Genomic DNA, 5930 nt, shown 5'->3' with positions numbered 1-5930 from the left:
TGTTAGTCTACAGTATAGATTAAATGGACACTGTAAAATATTAACCAAATGTGATTCTCATTTCAGAATGTTTATTTACATAGCTAGGATTCTAGTATGCATCTCAACAGTCGCTAGCCCTTACCATCCCTGAGCATGCCTTTGGCAAGAACAACCTTGTCCCTTGTAGGGTAAACTAGGGAAGATGAACCATAATTAGATAGACATTCTGTCAGATAAAGTCATCAAGCCGTATGACTAGTGTTGGTGCCCCGCCGGTTGATTTTGATATGATCAACCAAATTAGATTAGGTGATCTTGTTGTGGTCTAATCGCTCTATCTAAGTGTGAAGGAGCTTAGGAGCAGAGAAAGTCGAGCGGAAGACACAGTGGTCAAGAAGGATGGCACAGGGGAGTGAGCTGACGGGCTCGGTGCATCCGACAGACGTGAAAACTGCGGAAGAGTACACAGGTAGAGCGAGAAAGACATGCACGACGTTCGAGGAATGAGAAGCTAGGAGGAAGGACGCTCGAGGGGCGAAAAGCCAGAGAACGGGTTCGGGTGAGCCTAACTCTGGTTGGCCAGAAATCACCCAAACGATGTTTCTTAAAAAAGTCAACTCTATTGACTTTGACAAAGTCAAAATTTGATGTGGCTTCAACGTGCGCTCCAGCTTTTAATCATCTGTCAAATTAAGGATAGAAATTATCCTTAATCAAGGATGATTCAAACGTTGATAAATATTTATTTTTTAAAGGATAATATTTATCCTTTATCAAAGATCAACGATCAAGATCAAATCTTATCTATGATCAACGATCAAGATTAGTTTGCATATATTATAAAAAATAGGCTTAGAAGCTAAAGAGAAAAATGACACTTCAATTGAAATATTTTTCTTAGCTTCCATCTTGTGCTACAAACGTCTGTAAGAGACTTTTCCGCCTACAAGGAGTTTTTGATAGTAAGCTTCAACTGCTTTAGTTTACAACCACTTAAGTTGTAACCAAGTACATCTGTTTGTATTCACCTCTTACTAGGTTTATTTTATTTAATTTATGTTGAATTTATTTAATTGTTAAAACTAATATTTATCCTTGTAAAATTGTGCAAGAGATCCAGTTTTATTTATAGGGGTAATTCACCCCCCCCCCCCTCTTGCTGGCCCACATCGATCCAACAACTAGGACAAGCTATAATTGGGTAAAGCACTCGACGGGTAGATACCATAGTAAGGTATAGTCTACGTGGGCTTAGACCATACCTACACACATTTTTATTATCATGTATTATAGAAAATGGCCATTTGTATAGCCCAAAGGACCAATCATAGAAAAGAGATTGTTCCTGCTTGAGATCGCCTACAGTTGAATCGTCAGTATTCCTAGCTCTAATGATGGTGAAGTTGAGCTAGACCCGCCGGCTGAGGAGAGACGATGGGGCTCCTATCAGGCTGCAAAGAGAGAGAGGGTGAGAACGGAGGTCAGGGAGGTGCTCTGGCTTAGCCGCTCTGATGCTTAAGTCAGTCCATCGATCGGAGATGGAGAAGACTAAGAAATGTACGAGATTAAGCGTGATGAATGTGTGTGTGCGCATACCTCTACCTGTGAGGAGCAGAACCATTATATGGAGTCATTGGGGGAAATGTCCCATCGCCGATAAGAAGATGCCCCATTGCCGATAAAGAGAATATCCCATTGCCGCGGTAGTTAAAGGTCTTATCACCCATACTCAGTATGATCTAGGACAATGCTATGTTAATTAAGTTGTATTGATGAGGTAGGTGAGCTACCATCAAATATTATATCATTGCACGTGTCCTTCTGGTGATGGTCTGGGCAGAAGCGCGAACTCGAGAAGGTTGAGCTGACTGAGAGGTCGACCTCTATCTAGGAGTTCTCGGATTCATTCAAGAGCAAAGCCAGTGGAGCACCGAGTGGGGCAATGAGTGAGTTGCAGAGTTGGTTCCAAACCGCAACTTGGCCACTGGGCTAGAGTAGGGAGCTTGGGCGGTCGGGCGGTCGGGCGGTCGAGCGGTCGGGCGGTCGGGCGGTCGGGCGGTCGAGCGATCGGGCGGTCGGGCAATCTAGGAGTCGGGCATGAGTTGAAGTCGAGGAAGTCAGTCGGAGCTAGGTATTGCGTCTGCCATGCCACCACCAATCGGTCCAGATCTTAACTTTCTTGACCAAGGTAGACTAACCCATAATAGAGATAATATTAACAACAACAAAAGGATCTGATCCTCATTCTCTTCGGTCTTCTCTCTCACTTCGTTATGTTTTTGTTAGGATCGATGGTGTCATTAGAAGGAGGTGAATAATGATTCGTGACTTGCTTCAATCGTCGTTTATTGTGCTCGTCTAGAAAGAGTTATACGCAACAAAAAATACAAATCGAATATGCAACAACACAAGCATAAGAGACAAATCATTTTTACGCTGTTCATAACCCCCAATTCTTACTTTACACCTATTGTCCTATCGATAGCTTCATTATTTCTCTCTTTATCATATATCTTTCGAAGACGGAGAAATCTCTTATAATTTTCTGTTCTTTATAAGTAACACAAGCAAGGAAACAAGAATAAAGATGGAAAATAAAATAAAATAAAAATTATACACTACAAAAAAATAGTTATTTTATGATGAATTTTTGGGACGAATTATTTTTGTCGCCAATTGGTAACGAATTTTAGGACGAAACCAATTTTCGTCGCTAATCTGCAACAAAATTGGTGATGAAAAAAATATTAGTTGCCAATTTAGCAACTAAATATATTCGTCGTAAAATTCATCGCAAAAAGAAATTCGTCGCTATTTTGCAATGAATAATTTATTCGTCGTAAATTGGCGACGAAATATTAATTCGTTGCAAAAAAGACACCACCCCGACAATTGTCGCTGAATTTTGGTGATGAATATCTTGTTCATCGCCAAAATTGGCGACGAATAGGTTTTTCATCGCCGAATTTTGGCGACGAGCATGTGTTCGTTGTTCGTCGTCGAATTTTGGCGACAAACAGCCTGTTCGTCGCCAATTTGGCGACGAAAAAGTTTCATCGCCAAATACTTATTAAACCCTAAATCTGATTCTCTTTTCCTTTACGCGCGCGCGACTTTCTCTTTTCTTCTTCCGCCGACTCTCGTCTTTCTGCCGGATCTCGCCGGATCTTGCCGAAATCTCTTCCGAATCTCTCCGAAATCTTTCCTCATCGCGTGGTAAGCTTCCTTTCTTCCTCCTTTCTTTTTCGTCGTGGGGTTGTTTTTCGCCACCGGAGTGCTGCTGGGCCATCGCCGCCGGCGTCGGAGTGCTGGCGGGCGCTGCCTAGCCCTGGCCGGTCGCGGGCCGACGTCGATCGGCACGGGGCGGCGCTGGTCGGCGCTGCAGCGCCCATCACCGGTAGCGCTTGAGCGCTGGCGGGGCTGGCCGGCGCTGCAGCGCCCATCGCCGACGGAGTCCGAGCATTGGCGGCGTTGCCTGACCCTGGTTGATTAATGTATTCCTGCATCAGAATCCAACTATTTTTTAGTTTATTAATGTAGTTTAATGATTCCAGACAAAATTCAGGTAATGCATGTTGTTGGTTTGAGGGATCTAATAAAGCAATTGAAAGAACATTTAGCATAATGATTTGCTTCATTGATCTCCACTATATACATTTCACCTCTGGCTTTTGTGATCTATTTTGATCCTTTGACACCTTCGTTGAGAATTTTTTATAATGCTATCAGTCCTCCATGCTCAGCTGGTTGCATAAAGAAATGGAAGGTTTATTTTTATCTCTACGATTTTTCATTATAATTTTGTAATGTTAAGCTGTGAACAGAATCTAGGTAACTAAAAGTTTGTTGTTAAATATAATTACATTTAGTTTAATGAATATATATATTTTAAATTTTAGTTTAAATTAATTATACCAAACGACAAACTCTAAAACCTTAAAATCATAAACTGTAAATATTAAAACCGTAAACTCCAAATCATTAAACCCTAAAACCGTTTAAACCTTAAAACTAAAGCCTAAAATCCTTAAACCACTTTTACCTTATAACTAAACCCTTAAACCGTAAATCGTAAACTCTTAAAAAATCACTAAACCCTAAAAACCTAAATCTAAACTCGTAAACCCTTAAACCGTAAACTCTTAAAAAATCACTAAACCCTAAAAACCTAAACCTAAACTTGTAAATTCTTAAAAAATAAATCATAAACTCTTAAAAATTCCTAAATCTTAAAATCTAAATCATAAATCCTAAACTCTTAGATAATAGAATGTAAATGTATATATTTCATTTTAATCTATAAATTTCTTTTTATTCTTCATAATATGTAAATTTTGATAGATTTATTTACAATATTTTAACTGTACATTTTTTTCTTATATAGATCATTTATCCTGACTTGCTGGTGCATTCAAATTGTATACATCATTTATCCTGACATCATGGTAAGTTTTTACGAATTTTAATTATGCAAATAATTTTATCTTTCCTAATATAATTTTTTGACAGTGGCGACGGGGTAGATGTAGTAGTACTCTTTCAGGTGCAGCCCCCTCTACTTCCGGTGCAGCCCCCTCTACTTCTGATGCAGCCCCCCTACTATAGATGCAACCCCCTCTACTTCTGGTGCAGCGGCTTCAGGTCCAGCCCTCTCACCTTCAGGTGCAGCCCCCTCGCCTTCTGGTGCAGCTCTCGCTCCAGGACCTTCCCCAGGAGCCATAGATGGTCCTTCGACCGGACAGGCCGCTGCAGAGACATGAGTGTTGATAGTCCCACTCGGTGATTCGTAAGTATTTTAAATTAATTATATTGTCAATTAAATTTTAATAATTATTTAATATTATTTATTTGATATTGTATAATAGGTTTACTGATGATCCTGTATGGATTGTTCATGATATTAATCAAATCATGAACAATCATTGGCGAGGGGATTCTATGAATTTTAGAAGCACTCCTGATTCCACCAAGGATGTAAGATACTGAAAAATTTCAAAATAAATACGAAAATATTCATCTCGCGAAGACGAACAAAACGAAATTTGTTTGGACCAAAATGGAGGTCGTTTGACCATTGAACCAGGTGAACCAAAATGGAAGTTGGTTTGGTTCGGCCGGTTCGACCAAAGGGTTTATTTTGGCCGGTTCATTTGAGATGGGTTAAAAGGCTAAAGGGGTTTTGGGTTTCGGATCTTGATCCGTTAGGAGAGGATTAAAACCCTCCCTCGTAGCTTCTGCCTCTTCCCAATCGCGATCGCACCTTCTCCTCCTTCGCGAGCTCCGCATAGCTGCCGCCGCCGGTGAGAGTCTTCCACCTGATTCCTAGTTTCTTGTTTCGCTGATTCGGCCGAACTTCTGCGTGGTCTCGAGCTCGGAGCAGATCTCGTTCTGTGCCTCCACTGCCTCTACAGCTCTGTCGTCGGCCGATCAAGATCGTCGTCGCTGCCGGCAGGGTGTTCGATTTCCAAGCATGAGCTGTCTCCTCTTCCGGCAGATTCTCTCCACTGTGATTGTGTGCCGCCGACTCATCTGCCTGATCTTCCAACAGTCTCCTCAGATTCGTAGCCGAGGATTTCCACTTCGGATCTGGATTTGGTGCTAGGGCGAGCTAAGGTAAGCTGAATGGTTCTGATCTTTGGGATTTTGATTGGTTTTCTCAGATTATTGAGTTGCTAATGAGATTGATCGGTGGTTCTGTTCTGTTCGTGAACAGAAGGTTGATCGGGTTTGGGCGGCTAAGAAGCGGAGATGGATCAGAGCAGGATCTAGGGCTTGAGAGGAATCCAGCCTAAGGTAAGATTCGGTTAAGGATTAATCGGATTTCAGGTTTGGTTTAGCTCAAGGTTTGAATGGTTGTTTCGGTTGGATCGCAGGGAGGTTGTTTGAGAAGTTATTCGGCTGAGAAACAAAGTGGATTATACTGATTGGAGCGGTGATTCTAGGGCAAA

General features: G+C 41.5%; 1 long non-coding RNA gene across 1 annotated transcript; it reads left to right on the top strand.

Moving 5' to 3' along the window:
• The first annotated feature begins 5247 nt into the window (after nt 1–5247).
• On the top strand, nt 5248–5930 carry LOC141813093 (uncharacterized). The gene is made up of 3 exons (XR_012600375.1): nt 5248–5595; nt 5696–5775; nt 5856–5930. It is a non-coding gene; the product is annotated as an uncharacterized LOC141813093 (long non-coding RNA).

Source organism: Curcuma longa, chromosome 20, assembly GCF_044706935.1.
Source record: "Curcuma longa cultivar G26 ecotype Majalengka, Jawa Barat chromosome 20, ITB_CL_G26_1.1, whole genome shotgun sequence".
In the NCBI taxonomy this organism is placed as follows: domain Eukaryota; kingdom Viridiplantae; phylum Streptophyta; class Magnoliopsida; order Zingiberales; family Zingiberaceae; genus Curcuma; species Curcuma longa.
This window is presented reverse-complemented; position numbering and strand designations above follow the sequence as displayed.